This window comes from Tursiops truncatus, chromosome 1, assembly GCF_011762595.2.
Source record: "Tursiops truncatus isolate mTurTru1 chromosome 1, mTurTru1.mat.Y, whole genome shotgun sequence".
In the NCBI taxonomy this organism is placed as follows: Eukaryota; Metazoa; Chordata; class Mammalia; order Artiodactyla; family Delphinidae; genus Tursiops; species Tursiops truncatus.
The window spans coordinates 39,840,376-39,857,388 of record NC_047034.1 but is presented as its reverse complement, the minus strand read 5'-3'; the positions used below and the strand labels follow the sequence as shown (position 1 = coordinate 39,857,388).

At 48.7% G+C, this 17,013-nt stretch overlaps 1 long non-coding RNA gene across 1 annotated transcript; it reads right to left on the bottom strand.

The window, feature by feature from the left end:
• Window positions 1-680: 680 nt before the first annotated feature.
• LOC117311590 (uncharacterized) lies at window positions 681-12,713 on the bottom strand. The gene is made up of 3 exons (XR_004525845.2): window positions 12,546-12,713; window positions 11,646-11,861; window positions 681-5,033 (listed from the first exon to the last, which is right to left on the bottom strand). It is a non-coding gene; the product is annotated as an uncharacterized lncRNA (long non-coding RNA).
• Window positions 12,714-17,013: the final 4,300 nt, after the last annotated feature.

Here is a 17,013-nt window from a genome sequence, read left to right as displayed (position 1 = left end):
GTTCAGCACATATGGCCCCCCAAATTCTTCTTCTCTAGGTTTATTTCTTGCCACTCATCCAAGTTCATCCTTAGATCCAGCTATAGGAAACTACTAGTAATTCCCAGGCACATTCCATGGCTGTTGTACAGGTTTGTACATGCGATTCTCTCTGTTTAGAAAGTTCTCTATTACGAATATTGTTGTTTTTGTGTTTTCAGTATCCCCTCCTTTGGCTTGCCTCCCCTGTCTCTTTCTGTGTGGCCCTGATGGAGCTACCAATCACAGTATCCTGCTCCCCAGCCCCAGGATTGGGCAGGAGATCCAGGCCTCATCAATCCTAGTACCCCAGCCCTCAGTGATTGGTCCAGGATTGGCACATGACCCAATCTGGACCAATCAGAGCCCTTCTCTGGGATTTCATACATGGGTGCTGGGATAGTTTTCTCTTTCTTGTAGGGCCAACAAACTGAAGTGATGTAAGCCTGGAACTTCCTGTGGCCATGCTCCTTCTGCCCACTGAAACACAGAGGAAGCTTAACTGGTTAGGAGAGAATGAGTCCAACATAGAGGGAGAGACAAGAAGAGCAGCAGATCTGAAGGCTTTTTTTTTTTTTTATACATCTTTATGGGAGTATAATTGCTTCACAGTACTGTGTTAGTCTCTGTTGCACAACAAAGCGAATCAGCCATACGCATACACATGTCCCCATATCCCCTCCCTCTTGAGCCTCCCTCCCATCCTCCCTATCCCACCCCTCTAGGTCATTGCAAAGCACTGAACCCATCTCCCTGTGCTATGCTGCTGCTTCCCACCAGCCAACTATTTTACATTCCGTAGCATATACATGTCGATGCTACTCTCACTTCGCCCCAGGTTCGTCCTCCCACCCCATGTCCTGAAGTCCATTTTCTATGTCGACCTCTTTATTCCTGCCCTGCCACTAGGTTCATCAGTACCATTTTTTTTTTTTTTTAGATTCCATATATATGCGTTAGCATACAGTATTTGTTTTTCTCTTTCTGACTTACTTCACTCTGTATGACAGACCCTAGGTCCATCCACCTCACTACAAGTTACTCGACTTCGTTTCTTTTTATGGCTGAGTAATATTCCACTGTATATATGTGCCACATCTTCTTTACCCATTCATCTGTCGATGGACATTTAGGTTGTTTCCATGTCCTGGCTATTGTGAATTGTGTTGCAATGAACATTGTGGTACATGACTCTTTTTGAATTATGGTGTTCTCAGTGTATATGCCCAGTGGTGGGATTGCTGGGTCATATGGTGGTTCTAGTTTTGAGGCTCTGAAGCCACTTCACCTGGTCAGCCAAGTTATATAGTCCTGGTTTGCTTAAGTTAGTCCTGTCACTTAAAATTGAAAGAGTCCTGCAGTCAGAATCCCAATTTCTTCTACCCACTTCTCATACATCATTTAAAACTCAGTTCCAACCCAATTCCTCCAGAAAGACTACTATGACCGGTTGCTCCTCCCCTCCCAGTTTGATGCACTTCCCTGGGCTCTCATAACATTCTGGGCAGATTTCAGTTACATTCCTTAATAATCAGATCAGTAAGGCTTGGTTTACCATCAAATAAGCTCTTTAACCCTCATTGTACTCACCTTATTGCTCAATGTCTGTCACAAAGAAAGTATTTTACAAACGTTTGATGAATGAATAACAAATTCAGAGTCTGCCTGTGGAACATTCAGGTGCCCAGGAGAGTTTGTGGGTATATAAATCATGGGGGTGTCTCTGTGTCAGTGGAGCAGGTGGAGACAAGTGGAATGTGGGCAGGGTGCAGCGTGGAGGGCGTGTTGCCCTCAGTCTCTTTCCAGTGGCTGATCCAGGAAGGAAAGGAGAGAAGGGGGCTGGTGACTGGAGGGACAAAGGGGAATTTAAGATACCCAAGTCCCAGGTGTGTTTATACATTGAAGGAATGGAGCCAGTGGAGAGAGAAGGGTGCGGATGCAGGAGAACCAAGGCATGGGACACGGGGAGGGGATGAGCCCGGAGCACAGGTAGAGAACAAGGAACAGGCACGATCAGCAGACACTCCAGTTTGGTCAACAGCAGAGACAGGGTGGGGAGTGAGGCACACACACCGGAGTAACCTCATTCAGCAGCCCCACAGGCTAGTGAGGTTGGGCAAAACAGAGCCGCCTTCTTTCTCCTAAGGCTCCCAGAGCATTCAGCTTCCTGTTCCCTAATTACCCTCCACCCCCGGCAAGTGAAAGGCCACTGCTGAGCTTAAGCGGCCCTGTCAGGTCACTGGCCTCCTGCCGGCTCCGGCTCCGGATCTCCCTGAGCTCTGGCCAGAGTTCAGGGTAATCCTTGCATTGTTCGCCTTGTTGTTGTTACCTGACCTAGGAGATCAGGTTCCCCCGGCATAGTGTTCACCCACTTTGTCCGGGGCCATGTGATCCTGTCCAGGGAGGAGCAAGGATGTAAATTATGGAGGAGACCTCAGGTTCTCTACAACTCCCTAGCGATTCCGATCTGCCAGGACACCTGAGCGCACCGGCCCTGGGGGCCCTGCAGCGGGGACTGAACAGAATCACTGCCCAGGCCTCCAGTGATTGAATCCCGAAGGTTGGTGGCTCGCTGGGGCCTCGGCGGCCAGGATTTCCCAAGATCTGTAGGGGAGAGTGTGCAACAAGTCAGTGAGAAACCCAGGTCAGAACCGCTGCTCCGGGGCCCTCCAGATGTGGGAAGGTGAGGAGGAAGCAATGCCTGTTCCCTTGGGAGGAGCCCAAGGGAGGCAGGGTCTTCCCTCAAGATAGGCTCAGCCTCATTGTAGAAGACACGCTCCCTGCCCTTGGGGAGCTCCTGGGCAGAGGACACACACACACACACACACACACACACACACACACACCCACACCCACATACACCCTTGCTCTTTCCAGCTGCTGAGCATCAGACGCTGTGTTTCCTTACGGGCGCAAAGCTGCAAGGGTCTAGCTAAAGTCCCAGACTACTTTCTGGAAAAGAGGAAAAGAAGGCGTTCAGTGTTCAGCCCCTCCAAGCATCCTTTGGCTTTGGTTGTCAGGAGACAGCCCATGCTCCGGGCTCTCACTTCCCCGCCCTTTAACAACTGTGATCACACTCGCTGTGTTTCGTGGGCTCTCAAAGACTGCTGAGCCTGTGTCTGTGTGTGTGTGTGTGTGTGTGTGTGTTCATGTAAGCCTCGCGTGCATCTCTACACGCCTGGCAATCCAAGTGCACATCTGCGCATTTACGTGTGGATGTGACCTTGTGTGGTAATTCCTGCGTTTGCCTAAGTGGTCCCTATACACACACAAGCATGTGCAGGTGAACGTGGTGGGTGTCCTCTTTCACAAACTCACTGAGCATTCCTCCACAAGGTTTTAATGTCCAGCAACATGATGATGTCAACACGGCAGGCTGGACGTTGAACTGAGTCTTGCCACTCCCCTGGCTTTGCCCGGAGCTGACCCATGTACCCTAATGGCCCAAAGTGCCCCCCTCCTTAGCCTGCCTTGAGCCCCTAAAGAACTCTGATTTGCTACACCCGAGACTTTCCCGGAAGGGCTGAGGATGTCTGCTGTCTGCAGCTTCCATTTGACCTCAGTTCATCTGGTCATTTACTCCTCAATCACTGAGCTCCTGCCAGGCCAGGCCCTGTATTAAGAGCCAGGAATACAGAAATGAGTATTTCATGGCCCCTGTCTTCATGAAAGGCACACTCTAGTCAGGGAGAAAGGCCCGGACACAACCAGCGGTGTTCAAAGGCAGACTCTGATGAGATCATGGGAGGGCAGAGAAAGAAGTCACTACCACAGCTTGTGGGACCCGGGATGGTTTCACTGAGGCCCCATTTAACTGGGACTTGAGTAGAATTTCGACAGGAGAATGTGCAGAAGAGCATTCCAAGCAGAGCGATGATGTGATTGGAGATTAAAAATGAGGAAGCCCATGGAGTGTCTACTTTCAAACCCTTCCTTAGGGCTGAGTGTTGCACGACTCTAGGGGAATGCAAGTGCAGGGCACCCTTTGAAGGTGTGCAGATTGGGGATGGGAGTTCTGAGGAGCTGCTGTGACAACGGTAAACAAGGGGAAAAGGATTCATAAACTCATGGGCAGATGGTGTGGCAAGGAGATGCATCATCTATCTCACTCCATCCAGGAAGACTTCCTGGAGGATGTGTGGCCTCAGGAACAATCAAGGCAAGAAAGGGCAATCTGAAGGGATTGAAGCAGAATTTGTGACACATGAAAGCAAACGGGTATTTGGGGGAGAATAACCAGGCAGTAAAATGTGATGGACTTAAATATGCTTTGAAGAAAGGATAAGGAGGAAGGAGGAGGCTCAGGTCTTACCTGTGCTTGAGCAGCACCCAGCCTGATAAGAGCAAGCATAACACCTCCTGGGAGCTCCTAGCCTGACGGAGGGACATAGGAAATGAGGCTTCTAAGACACCAGACATCAGGCAACAAAGGTCAGTGATACCCAAGAGATGCCCCAGTTTACAGCCTTGAGAGAATGTCTAAGCCACAGTGCAGGGAAGGGGAACCGAGGTGGAACCCAGCAGTATTTATGAATGGGGAGAAGGAGCTGGGGGTCTGGGGAGACCCAGGCAGCTATAGTACATACAAGAGAGTATCTAAGAGGAGAGAGTTACACAGAGAAAACCCTGGAAATCAAATTTTCAGCAGAGCGCAGATCAGCATATGTGTGTAAGGCAACTACCCGTGGCTGGGGAAATAACCACCCAAAAAGATGAAGGAAAGAGTGCCCAGAGCTCACACAGGGCCGGGAATACTTCCTACTCCCACCAGACTGGAAAAATTCATAATTTTTTTTGACTTTATATTTTTTATTTTATTTTCCCAGTTTCCATCCCCATTACTACAAAGTACAGAGTAATATTCCCACATTTATACTTCTGTCTCAGGTATTGTAGCATTAAGGATGTGTCTTTCTTTTCAAGGTTTTGGTAGAATAAACTTCGAGGTAACAGATCTTGATAAGGACCTTCTGAAGCTGATTTCAGGAAAGGCAATGCAGAAATCTGTAAGTAAGCTAAAACATTCAGAATAATGTCACCTAAATCCTCAGAGTTTTATTTCAATCTTATTTCTAAGGGTATATCTTAGTCTCCAAATTCTATCTCCCAGTTCTCTGAGATGGTGTTATTTAATACATATTCTCCAAATAGGGTACAGTAGAGGTCAACTTCAGTCAAGTCTGAAACTATCAAATTACCCAGGGAAGAAATTCATAATTTATGGGGAGATTACTCAGAAGGGTCTTGCTTCAGTAGTGAAAAACAATTAGCGCTAGACTAAATACTGCTTTCATCTCACCTAACAAATCTTAAAGACCTGAAAGGATAAAACTGCTGCATCCTGCAACAAGTTCAAGGGCATTTATGTGAATACAAAAATATCTAGCACCCATCAAAGTAAAACTCCCCATGTCTGGCATCCAAAACAAAATTACCACTCGTGTAAAGAAATAGGAAAATACAACCTATGATAAGGAGAAAAAAATCGTTGAAACTGACCCCACAATTAGGTGATCAATTGTCCTAGTTTGCCTGGGGCTACCCCAGTTTTAGCACTGAAAGTGGTACACCCCAGGAAATCCCTCAGTTCTGGGAAATCTGGGACAGTTGGTCACCGTACCTATAACTAACATCATACTTAGTAGTGAAAGACTGAATACTTTCCCCCTAAGATCAGGTACACAGCAGAATGTCCACGCTCACTACTTTTACCAACATTGCATTGGAGTTTCCAACCAATGCGGAAGGCAAAGAAAAGAAATCCAAACTGGAAAGGAAGAAGTAAAACTGTTTTTATGCTCAGATGATATGATCATCTATGAAGAAAATCTGACTGACTCTATAAAAAAGTCACTAAAACTAATAAGTGAGTCTAGTAAGATTGTAAGATACAGGTAAATATCCACAAATCAATTGGATTTCTACACACTATCAGTGAACAAACAGAATTGAACTTAAAATAACAATATCCTCTTCAATAGCATCAAAAAATATGAAATAGGGATAAACATGACAATAGATGAGAAATACCTGTATGTTAAAAACTATAAAACATTGCTGGGGGAAATTAAAGAAGATCTAAATAAATGGAGAGATATACTTTGGTTATATTTTGGAAGACTCAATGTTGTTAAGCTGTTAATTCTCTCCAAATAGATTCAACACAATCTCCCCAAAATCCCACTAGTCCTTTTTCGTAGAAACTGACAGGCTGATTGCAAAATTCACATGAAAATACGAAGGACCTAGAATAGCCAAAACGACTTTGAAAAAGAACAAAGTTGGAGGACTAACACTACTTGATTTCAAGACTTATTATAGGACTTCCCTGGTGGCGCAGTGGTTAAGAATCCGCTTGCCAATGCAGGGGAACACAGGTTCGATCCCTGGTCTGGGGAGATCCCACATGCCATGGAGCAACTAAATCTGTGTACCACAACCACTGAGCCAATGCACCGCAATTACTGAAGCCCGTGCACCTAGAGCCTGTGCTCAGCAACAAGAGAAGCCACTGCAATGAGAAGCCAGCGCACCGCAACGAAGAGTAGCCCCCGCTCACAGCAACTAGAGAAAGCCCACGTGCAGCAATGAAGACCCAACGCAGCCCCCCAAAAAAGACTTACTATAAAGCTATAGAAACCAAATAGAGCCACACTTAGATGCCAGTAGTGCGGTGACTCCTGTCCCCCTCCATGAAAATCATATGTCTACCTGGAACTTGTGACTGTGACCTTATTTGGGAAAAGGGTCTGTGCAGACGTAATTAAGTTACGGATCTTAAGATGAGGTCATTCTGGATTAAGGATTGGCCCTAAACGCAATGACAGTTATCCTTATAAGAAGAAGGGAAGACACAGAGATACTTGGGGAGAAGGCCAGGTAAAGACAGAAGCAGAGATTGGAGTTACGCTGCCACAAACCAAGGAATGTCTGGAGCCACCAGAAGCTGGAAGAGGCAAGAGAGGATTCTCCCCTAGAGCCTCCAGAGGGAGTGCTGCCTGCCAATACCTTGGTTTTGGACTTCTGACCTCCAGAACTGGGAGAGAGTTACATTTCTGTTGTATTAAGCCATCAAGTTTGTGGTACTTTGTTAGGCAGTCCTAGAATCCAATGCATAAGTAATATTCTGCAAAGGTGCAAAGGCAATTCAGTTGAGCAAAAATAGCCTTTGAACAAGTGGTGCTGGGAAAATTGGAAATACATATGCAAATAAGTAAATTTGGTTTCATACCTTTTAGCATATATAAAATTTAACTCAAAATGGATCATAAACCTAAATGTAAAACCAAATCTATAAAATATCTGGAAGAACTCATAGGAAAAAGCCTTTGTGACCTTCTGTTAAGCAAGGATTTCTTAGACATGACACCAGAGCGTGATCCGTAAAATTAAAAATTGATAAACTAGACTTCTTAAAATCAAAATTTTGTACTTTTCGTAAGACGCCATTAAGAGAATTAAAAGACGAGTCACAGACTGCAGTGCATATATTTGATAAAAGACTCATGTTTAAATTATATTTTTAAAAATTCTCCAAACTCAATAATAAAGACACAAACAACCCAATGTTAAAAATAGACACTCCACCAAAGAAGATATACAGATGGCAAATAAGCATATGAAAAGATGCTCAAAATCTTTAGTTAGGGAAGTGGAAATCAAAACCACAAAGTACACTTATTAGAATGTCTGTGATTAAAGACCTTCAGTGCCAGGACTTCCTTGGCTGTCCAGTGGTTAAGACTCTGCGCTTCCACTGCAGGGGGCACGGATTCGAACCCTGGTTGGGGAAATAAGATCCTGCATGCTGCACAGTGTGGCCAAAAATTTTTTTTAATTAAAAAATAAGTGGCACAGTGGATAAGAATCTGCCTGCCAATGCAGGGGACATGAGTTCGATCCCTGGTCCAGGAAGATCCCACATGCCGCGGAGCAGCTAAGCCCGTGCGACACAACTACTGAGCCTGCGCTCTAGAGCCCGTGCGCCACAACCACTGAAGCCCGTGCACCTAGAGCCCGAGCTGTGCAACAAAAGAAGTCACCGCAATGAGAAGCCCATGCACTTCAATGAAGAGTAGGCCCCTCTCGCCGCAACTAGAGAAAACCTGCACGCAGCAACAAAGACCAAATGCAGCCAATAAATAAATAAATAAATATATTAAAAAAAAAAAAAAAAAAAGACCTTCAGTGCCAAAGGCTGGCAAGAATGCAGAGCAACTGGAATTCACATGCACTGCTGGTGGGGATGTAAAATGGTACAACCAATTTGGAAAACAGTGAGACAGTTTCTTAAATAAACATGTACCTTTTATGTGATACAGCTCTTCCACTCCTAGCCATTTACCCAAAAGAAATGAAAGCATATGTCCACACAAAGACCTGTACACAAATGCCCATCATCCGTTAGGTGGACAAATTATGGTGTTTATACAATGGACTACTACTCAGCTACAAAAAGGAATGAGCCAGTGATATATGCAACAATGAATGAATCACAAAATAATTAAGCTGAGTGAAAAGAATCTGGACCAAAAAAACGTATATAATGTACCATTCCATTTATGTAAAATTTTATAAAATGAAATGAATTTATAGTGACAAAAAGCAGATCAATGGCTGCCTGGGGGGGATTAGGGAGATATGGAGGGAGAGGGGGGAAATTGGAGGGGAGGGTGGATATGTTCATTATCTCGTGGTTTCATGGGGTTTACATATGTCACACTTATCAAAGTGCATACTTTAAATAGGTACAGTTTATTGTATGTCGATTAAGCCTCAAAAAGCTATAAAAGAAGAAAGAAGAAAAACCGATGTCTCCAGCGCTCCCAGCATTACTGCTGCAGCCACTGCTTGAGGATGGAGGGCAGCGGGAAGGGGTGAGGTGCTGAGGGGTCCCGCAGCTCTTAATCTTAGGCAGCCATGCAAGCCCACCGCATCCACGCTCACACCCTGGACATTGGGTGTAAGAGCAGCAGGCTGTGGTCCCCACTCGCCAGTCCCTCCCTCAGGAGACAGCTGTGCTTGCCTGAGGCCGGCCAGAGGGGAAAGTTAGGGGAAATGAGGTCATTAGAGGCCTTGGAGCGAGAACCCAAGAGAGTTAATACAAATGTCAGAAAACATTTGGTCCAGCAGATTCTGTAAAACCCCTCATTAGTCTTTGCTGCCCATCTGCAGCTGGATCTTTCCACAACATTGGGGGACTCTGCTCAGTTGCCATCCTGCAGTCACAGAGAGGGGACAGCGTGGGGGGCAGAGTCCAGGACCAAGGATTCCCTGGGGTAGGCCCCCAATATAACTGGGGGCTATACTTCCTGGATTCACAAGGGTGTGATTTTTTTTCCTGTCAGTAGAGTTGTTTGTTAAATGTCATTACATTTTATATTGTCGTAATTCTTTTAAAATGAATACATGTTTTAAAATTGCTATGAGGATCTATCTACTCAACTCGAAGGTGAGACAATTTGCCACCGTATTCCCAGAAAGGCCTGCCGAAGAACTTGGAGGTCGTTTATTCTCTTAAGAAATTCAGAAAACTCTCTTGCACTCGGCTTATCTGCTTTGTACCAAAACTGAATTCAGCTCACCCTTTTGCTAGGTAAAAGCCTCAGAAATTCCAGCCTGCTGTGCATAAGCTTAAAATGATTAGAGCCTACATAACTGGGAGACGTTGGTAGTTCTGCTGGGACCCAGATGTTCAGGTCAACAAGCCTTGAGGAATTCCCAACGTCCCAGAATAGACTCCCCTCCCCCAAAACACACCTCCACCATGTCATCCTGCCATCTCTGTCCCCTTTCTCTGAAAAATAGATCTTTGGACTCATCCCCTTCCCGCCCTGCTCAACCTGAAACATTAATAATGATAATAGCTGGCACGAGCGCACTCAGACGGCCAGGCACGATGTGAAACCTTTATATATATTACCCAGCAAATCCTTATGACAACCCTATTAGCTGGGTAGCATGATGATTCCTATTTTACAAACGAGGAAGCTCAGGCAGAAAGAGGAGAGGGGTGTACAGAGTTTCCAGCTTTGGGTTTTTTTTTTTTTTTTTTAGTTTAAGAGTTTTTCATTGTGGTAAATTACACACAACATAAAATTTACCATCTTGGCCATTTTTTAAAATGTACAGCTCGATAGTGTTTAAGTACATTCACATTGCTGTTCATCCACCTCTAAAACTCTTTTCATTTTGCAAAACTGAAACCCTGTACCCATGAAACAACAGCCCCCCACTTCCCCCTCTGCCCAGCCCCTGGCACCCACCGTTCCACTTTCTGTCTGTATGGATTTGACTACTCTAGTGACCCCCATATAAGTGGAATCATACAGCATTTGTCCTTTTGTAACTGGCTTACTTCACCTAGCACAATGTCCTCAAGGTGCATTCATGTGGTACATGTGACAGAATTTCCCAGAGTTTCAGTTTGGCAGGACAAAAAGAATTCTGGAGATGAGTGGTGGTGATTTGCACAACAATGTGAATGTACTTAATGCTGCTGAACTGTACGCTTAAAAATGGCTTAAATGGGGCTTCCCTGGTGGCGCAGTGGCTGAGAGTCCGCCTGCCGATGCAGGGGACACGGGTTCGAGCCCCAGTCCGGGAGGATCCCACATGCTGCGGAGCGGCTGGGCCCGTGAGCCATGGCCGCTGAGCCTGCGCGTCCGGAGTCTGTGCTCCGCAACGGGAGAGGCCACGACAGTGAGCGGCCCGCGTACCGCAAAAAAAAAAAAAAAAAAAAAATGGTTTAAATGGTCAATTTTAAGTTATGTGTGTTTTACCACAATTAAAATAGCAACCACAAAAATAGGCGAGAAGATGTGCCCAAGGGCACACAGTAAGTGTCAGACCCACACCCACGTGGGCAGGCGCCGGCATCCGGCACTGTGCTTAACTGCCACTCAGAACAGAGGCGACACACAAAAAGCCTGAAGCCCCGAGGCTTTCCAGGCCATCGCAGAGATGTGGGCATGGCTGCAGATTCAGGCTTGGGGGTAATTACCAGCAGGAGTGGGCAGTCCACGCAGGGCTCTCAGTGGAAGAGGGCATCAGATGCAACAGGATGCTGGGGCCTTCGGGTCAGACAGAGGAAGACAGAGAGGAAAGAACCCTGTGTGGGGAGGGGAGAGAGCCAGAAGGTCTGGGAGCCTCAGGATGGCAGACCCTGGGACGAGCTGGGCAGGGAGGGCCGCAGGAGGCTACGTGAGGACAGGTGTGACAAGAAGCCTTGTTTAATGGAGGCAGGGGTGGGGCTAACAGGAGGTGGGACACCTTCTTCCCTCGCCTCTGCGGGGCTCCCGGAGGAGCAAAGGAGCATCGGACCCTCTTCTGTAGGCAGGGACTAGGGGAAGAGGGGGGCAGGGAGAGAGGGACCGAAGCTGAAGGGGCACAGTGGCCAACTCACCAAGACCCCAGCACTCTCCATGTACCTTAGACATGACTGTGCCCTGCCTTGGCGATCATTTTCTTCCCATAGTTATATTTCACCCGCTTTGAAATAAGGAGTGGACTACCACTAAAAAAGATGTCTTTCATCAACAATTTTAGGTGGTTTTTCAAGAATCCAGATAACAAAAAGACATATAAATCATGTCATAAAAATCGGGATCATTGGCAAAAATACATACCTGAATGTAAGGTCAACAGGAATAGATGACGGTTTTTCTCTCTCTCTGATTTGCCCCTGGCCTGGCATATCTTTTGCTGGGGTGTTAGCCTTCTCGCCCCATTTTGTGAGCCTCACTGGGTGGGGTGGGGTGGCAGGAGAGCACACCATGGAATATGCCAGAGCCTTGTTGGTTATCTCTGCAGGGCTTGGGGTGGGATTAGGGTCGGGAAGCCCACTGCAGAGGGAAACCTAAGTCAGGAACAGACCAGGAAGGTGCCACCTGTGCATGCAGGTGAGGCCGCCACATCCCAGCTGCTCCAGGGCTGTGTCCTAGCAGGCAAGGACTTCAAACTGGGCTGTGGCTCCCCCTCTGGGGCAGGGTCACCTTGGCATGGTGGCCCAGCGACCAGATTACCTCCCAGGGAATCCTTGGAAGGAGCTGAGGAAGAGCCTTGTTTGGCCTCCGTCCTCTGAAGAGGTGTGTGCGCCCCGCTTCCCGCCCTGTGCCAGAGGAGGCTGGCCGGTCTCTGCCCAGTTGCACCGTGCGGCTAGCCCTGGGAGTCGTAATGCCATGAGGGGCCCCTCCAGCATCACCCAGTTAAAAGTTCCCGGCAGAAGAGTGGGGCGGGGCAGGACATGCACATTCCGGGAATTAGCTCAGTGTGTGCATACATCTCCCGTGGTTTTCTTCGTAACTGCTCAGGGCGGCTGTCTCGAGCAGTGGCAGAGCTGGTTCAAGCACAGAGCTTTATGACAGCTTTAAGCAACCTCCTACTCCCTGGGTAGCTGAACAGAGGTGCTTAAAGGGCCCTAACCAAGAAGTCAAAGAGGCAACATATACACCAAGACTGTGCTCCCACCCTGCCTGGTGTCTGGCTCCTCCCGGGAAATCCATGGCTCCCTCCCCTTTCACACACACCTATTTATCACCTCGCCCTCCTGCATCCACTCTTCCTCCAGTGCCCACAGCCTTCCTTCTTCAGATCCTGCACCAGGCACTGATTTTGCACTGTCTGGTCTCGTGATGACAGCATGCGTGTGTAGCCTTATCTGAGGCCATACTTCCTAGAGCAAGTCGAGGCCAGATTCCTGACAACTCTTGCCTATAAGCCCTCAGGGTCACAAGACAGTGAGCTAAGCAGACTCACCAGTCCTGCTGGGTGGCAAAAAGCACCTGGCCAGCCAGACAGCCTGTTCAAGAGAGGCCTCCTCGGGTCACGCTGAGGTTTTTGACCAACTCCCAATGTTCCAAAGCTAGGGTAGGTAGGCCTGCTCTCCATATGCAGACAGGAGAACAACATCATAATGAAAGAAAAACTAGCTGCTGTTTACTGTACTCGTGCCAGGTCCCAGGCACTTACATGCACTAGTTAATACCCTCTGCATAACTTTAGAAGTCGGTACCGGAAGTTATGCTATTTTTATGCCCTTATAAGATAGGAGAACTAAACCTCAGAAAGCAGAGAGCCAGTTCTCACGCTGGACTCCATTTGTCCGGGCTGCCATGCTTGTACCTGATACCAGTGTTTCTCGTCTTTGGGGAGCATGTGGCAACTCCTGAGGTCCCCACACCAGAGGTCCTGATTCAGTAGATCTGGGGCCAGCGGCACTAGTGGTCCCGGGAGTGACCCTTCGAGTTGCACTGCCCTGAACTACACTTAGGGCCCCCAACCTCCAGCAGAGACCACCCGAGTCTCTCACAACCCTATGGTGTTGCCACCTCATGGTCTTTATCTAGGAAATCCAGCCACTGCAGGAGTTATGTGTCCCTGCTACCTTGGCTAGAAAGCACCTCTCCCAAAATACCCGGCTGTAGGGATGGGGCAGACACAAACTAACATCCCTGTCTGGACGCAAGACACACAGCCTTTCACGATCGGCAAGACCCTTGAGAGCACTACGAGGCTGCTTCTCTATAACTGAGCCATGCTTGTCTTCCATTGGTGGAAGCAGGTGGGGGTCAGGGTCATGGTTAGCTGGGACAACAAGACCCCAGCTAATTGCTGTTTCTGTCATTGCAGCTCTTACCACTGTCAGAACTAACCCTGATTTCAGCACTGTTTGACTAATGTCTTGTCCTCTGACCGTATGAAAGTGCCGTGAGGACAGGTCTTTTGTCTGCCTCGTTCCCCACTGTTGCCAAACATCTAGAACAGCAGTTTGCGCACAGGATGTGGGCAAGAAAGACATGCTGAAGGAATAAACAGATGGACAATGGATGAATGAAGACGTGAGCGACCAAATGCAGAGAGTCATGGACAGGCCCTGGAGAGGGCCGAGCGTGACTTGTTGAGAATCTGGAATAGAAACTTGAATAGAGAAGCCAGAAGATTCTATTCTGGGACACTCAGCTCCCTCCTTTCCTTCTCAAAAGAAGTCACCTTTTCACAGGTGTGAGAGGTGGGGCCTGGTGGCCTGACCACGCAGTAATCTGGGCAGAGGTGTGCTCGCCCGCTAGGGCTGCTGTTACAAGTATCACAAACTGGACGGCTTAAGCAACAGAAATTTACTGTCCCACAGCTCCGGAGGCCAGAAGTCTGAGATCCAGTTGTGGGCAGGGCCAGTTCCTTCTACGGCCTGAGGGGAGAATCTGTTCCATCCCCTCTCCTGGCTGCCGGTGGTTTGCAGGCATATATATATAATTTTTTTTTTTGCGGTACGCGGGCCTCTCACTGTTGTGGCCTCTCCCGTTGCAGAGCACAGGCTCCGGACGCGCAGGCTCAGCGGCCATAGCTCACGGGCCTAGCCGCTCCGCGGCATGTGGGATCTTCCCAGACCGGGGCACAAACCCATGTCCCCTGCATCGGCAGGCAGACTCTCAACCACTGCGCCACCAGGGAAGCCCTGCAGGCATCTTTGATGTGACTTGGCTTGTAGAAGCATCACATTTCTCTGTCTTCATCCTCACTTGGCATTCTCCCTGTGTGCCTGTCTGTCTCCAAATTTCCCCTTTTAATAAGGACACCAGTCATATTGGATCAGGGCCCACTGAAATGACCTTGTCTTAACTAATTACATCCGCAATTATGGACTCTATTTCCAAGGAAGGTCACATTCCGAAGTACCAGGAGTTAGGACTTCAACGTATCTTTTCTGGGGGGGACATATTTCAACTTATAACAGAGGTATATTTAGCAGTTGGGCTTCCAGGCACAATTTCCAAAAGTAGGTCCTTTTCTTTAGTTTCTGGAGGTGGTCTGTTGACATGACTTTCAAGTCTGTACGGAAAATATGCTGCAGGCAGTGTGACAGTAAGACCATGAGAAGACCCGCTGAGGAGGTGGGCCAAGGTGCTTGTCCCCAGGGCAGTGGGCTTCAGACCACACCAGCAGAGCAGCTGCACCTGCTCCCTGGGATTGGCAGACAAGGCGGAGGGCCTGGTGGGGGCCAGGGTGCAAGCCCCATCCCCCAGGCGCTGCCAGGACCCAGCTGTCCCCTGGGAGGCTGCCTCCCTGAGCCCAGCCCACTACACTGCCGACAAGAGCAAGAGTGGCCAGAGGAGGGCTTCCCTGGTGGCGCGGTGGTTGGGAGTCCGCCTGCCAATGCAGGGGACGCGGGTTCGTGCCCCGGTCCGGGAGGATCCCACATGCCGCAGAGCGGCTGGGCCCGTGAGCCATGGCCGCTGAGCCTGCGCGTCCGGAGCCTGTGCTCCGCGGCGGGAGAGGCTGCGGTAGTGAGAGGCCCGCGTACCGCAAAAAAAAAGAGTGGCCAGAGGAACAAAAAGGCCGATGCTCCCCTTGCAGACTTCCCTTTCTGGTGCTTCCTGTGCAGCGTGCAAATTTCAACACTGCCGCCTCTCTGCCACCTCTTTTGTGTGGTACAGGAAGGAAAGAAGGTCACTTCCGGACATGGACCCACTTGGGCCAGGCTGAGCTGCTGCAGTGTCACCCCACACTGCTCGCTGCTGCTTCTGGGCCTTTTCTCCTGCCTTGCTGCCAGCATTCCTACCGCCCCCCTCACTTCCTCCCGAGGCCCATCACTGCGCTGCGTGTGGTGCTTGTACTGCGGGGAAGGAGGGCATCTCTAAGTCTCTTCTATATTCTAATTTTCTTTCTTTCAATCAGGCTCAATAAACTCAGTTTTAACGCTTTGATCAGTAGATTTTAATGACGGCAGCAGCGAATAATTACATAAAACAATGTATTGGGGAACTACTTTCAATTCCAGGCACCATGCCTAACTTAGTGACTGTACGCAGAATTCGGCTGGTTTCGGATTCGTCAGAACAGGGGCTTGCAAGGTCATGAAGATAGAGAGTTCTGTCACCACACGTGCTGCGTGGCTGGTGTCTGCCCACCTGTGACCCTCCGCTCACCTCGCTCTGCCCTGCACTCTGCCCCACCCTCCCGGCCACCTCATCTACGCCCACATCTGTGGCTGCCACTACCATTTACCTGTTGCTGACCCCATATCTCTATGCATCTCCTTCCCGGATCATCTATCTGCCTTGTGTCAGAATCCCCAGTGGAAGGGCCACAGGCACTTCAGAGGCTCCACGTCTGGGTCGGCATGAGCTCCTCCCCAGAGCTGCCCCTCCCTCCTCCTTATCTCCGTGGATGGTGCTATCATTTGCCGGCCTGCACACCCAGGAGCCTCGTATCTGCCTCAACTCCTCCCTCCCATGGGTGTTGATTTTTCGTGATGCCATTTCATCTCGGTGGTCAGAAGATACAAGACCATTAAAAATCATGTCCAAGCATGTGCTGGTATATTTGTATTAAATGCCTATATCTAAATCTTACAGGCCACTTTCTTCCCCGCATGCCCACGGCAGGTGACCTGGCCCTGCACAGAAGTCGCCCTGGCGTCCCTGCCCAGGTGGCTTCTGGAGAATGTCACGCAGTGCAGCAGTCTGATGACTGCAGCCCTGGTCTGGATTTGGTCCTGTCTCCACCCTGCCATGTGCCCTGTAATTTGGGTAGGAAGGGGGACAGTGTCCCCCACAAGCATGACAGTGTCACGCTGGTCCTTTTCCCCTCACAGGGCTGATGGCGGCGTGAGGGCCCTTAGGGGCTCCTGGAGACACAGGACTTCACCAATATTTGATAGAGCCTGGGAAAGCCTGGAGGCTGCTCCAGGAAGGCTCTCACGCGTAGTCTACACACAGTGTTTTGGGGAATGCAGCCATACCCTGGCCCATGGGTTTAGATTCCTTGAACTCAGAGTGTGTGGGTTTGGAATACAGTATACTCTGGGCTGGGGTAGGGAGAGGCTTCTTAATTAGAAAATATATTAAAATAAGTGCTGCTTTATTTCTTTAGCAGTGGTTAGGATACGAACTTTGGAGTCGGGCAGAAGCAAAGCCAAGGTCAGTTCTGGCATTTTCTAGTGGTCTGAACTTGGCAAATTACTTAACCCCTGGACCCTTGGTTTCCTCATCTATAAAC